The following is a 2622-nucleotide window of genomic DNA, read 5'->3' on the forward strand; positions in this document are numbered from 1 at the left end:
AGTATTTAAATATTTGAAGATTAAAAAAAATATATATAATTTCTATTACCGAATTTTTCATTGGGGCCATTTTTACCTACCTGTCATATGGGGCCATTTTTACCGGGGCCATTTTTTCTGGGACCATTTTTTCCAGGGCCATTTTTTCTGGGGCCATTTTTTCCGGGGCCATTCTTACCTACATTCCATATAGAAAGCATTTGAAAAGTGCTAAAACGATTTCGACAACATGGTATCAAAGTGAAACCAGCAAAATGTCACCTATTTCAGAAGGAGATACGTTATTTAGGGAAGATTGTATCGGCACAAGGATATCGACCAGATACCAAAGACGTCGTAGCGATGACTTCCTTAAAAGAGAAAACTCATAAAACAGTTGGTGATATCAGGAAAGTGCTTGGGCTTGTTGGTTATTATCATAAATTTGCATAAAAAATTAATTCAAAATTAAATGAAAAAAATTAATATAAAAATTAAAATTAAATTACAATTAAAGATGTAAATGAATAAGCAAGACTAAAAAACAATAGGCAAAAGACACTAAAACAGAAAAGAAAATAATCAAATAAAGTAAAAAATAGGTAATAAGCCAATGCATATGAGAACTATATATAAAATAATTCTTGATTTAAAGAAAATAAATCAATTAACGTTGTTAATGCAAAGAAATATAGATTTAAGTGCTATATAAAACTTCCTCTTCATAAAGGAGGATAACCGAGTAATTATGAGTAATGCTATAATTATAATTAACTAAGGTATGTAGGTTGTCAACGTTTATTTAGTATAAGAAATGTTTTAAAGTTACACACGCTTATAATAAAATGCAGTACTACGGTACTGCATAACTACATACGAAAGTCTAGGAAATGTAGAATACGGAAGGTGTTCCAGTTAGTAGAAAAAATGGCTACTGGAGGCTGCCGTAATGAGTTTAGCAGCCTCGCATTCCGATAAAATTCATAGTTTCCATGGAAACCCCATCAAGCATGCTTGGTAGATCGGTAGTGTAGAAAAGTACGGTTTGGTGTACAATGCAACCTTGAAGTAATTGAGAGATTAAACGTTCAATAGATTTAGCACACTAGAATGAAGAAATTAAGAATTCATACTATAAAAGTGTGACGAATCATCTTAAACCCCTGTTATGATTTATTTATCCTTTGTTATATTATTATTATCATATTCTGGTTCAAGTATTGTACCTGTACTGATTGTCGTAATTTAGGCTTAATGAATAATATATTTACGATCACATTATTAATTAGTATAGATTTATGATGTTATTTTGCTACAGTATTAGAAGATCATTAAAGACTTGCCACTTGAATAACATCTACGTATATAAATCTCATTGTCATCATTACTGTGCAGGGGTGGATTTAGGGGCAGGGCCCGGCCCCCCCCCCCCCCCCCCCCCTTCGGGGGGTCGAAAAAAAGGAAAAAAAGAAAGAAAAAGAAAAAAAATGCCCACAACGCCTCAAATGTTATTTTCGGGCGTCTAGAACACAACAATTTCGCGGGGGCATTCTCCCGGACCCCCTATGACATTGTTGTGTCGATCGGCCCAAATTTCGGTCCCACCTTTTGGACATCTCTGGATCCGCCCCTGCTGTGTACTGTTTTTCAGATTGCTCGACTGACACTTTTAAACATCCCATTCTTTAAGCTGGGTAACAACCATTCTTTTAAATGTCTTATTATTACTGGGATATTTTGAGCTCCTATTTGTGTCTATTAAAATATCATAAAAAAAACAATTTTACGAATCTACAAAATATTCGACGAGAATGGTCACGCTACAAAAGCAACACATGTGAGAATTTCATAATATTCAAATTACGTTAGTTCAGTAGCAAAAGGAGCAGCAGAGTATAGGTTGGTGGAACGTACCACTTCAGTATTTGCGGCTGATACAAACACGTATATGTTCACTAAATAATGGATTAAAAATATTTTAAACTCCTGACCATGTTATTCACTAAAGTAAGTCAATACGACACGAATAAGGAATGTCTACATCCATTAAATTTTTACAATACATTTTTTACAATATTCTTTACCAGTATGCCTATCTAACCAGTGCTTTAACATTATAAACAAAATTATTATTGGCTCATGTTTTCATTTATTTAAAAGGTAATTTGACTTTCATTTGCAAAGGTCTTTCTAAATATAGTTCGACAGGGCTTCATAGAATGATTGTTTAAATAACAATAATGTTACACTTATATAGCGCGTAATGACAAAAGCTTCTATTCGCTTCACATAAAACAAAAAAGTGTTTAAAAAATGAAGAAAAACATAAAACTGGCTCAACAAAAATGCAAAATCTTCAAGGGGTCATAATCTGACTCCACTCTAGCGTAATCCCAGACCCCTACCTAGGTGATACACCTGGGTGGATTCATAGACGGTGATGGTCGTCCCCCAACCCACCACCCTTAACATGTTAAAGCGCTTTTAACTTTTAGCTGGCAAAAAAGTGTGCAGATGTTAAATAAATAGTAAGCAGCTTTTGTCTTTAGGAGTGGGTGGGGGTCATTTATGAGAACGATTTTAAGTCTCTCGAAAGATGGGAGGGTGACAAGACAGAAGACGGTTCCCCAATTTATTTAAAAT

This window comes from Anneissia japonica, unplaced genomic scaffold, assembly GCF_011630105.1.
Source record: "Anneissia japonica isolate Jap-2015-1 unplaced genomic scaffold, ASM1163010v1 scaffold288205_len162070_cov146, whole genome shotgun sequence".
Lineage (NCBI taxonomy): Eukaryota > Metazoa > Echinodermata > Crinoidea > Comatulida > Comatulidae > Anneissia > Anneissia japonica.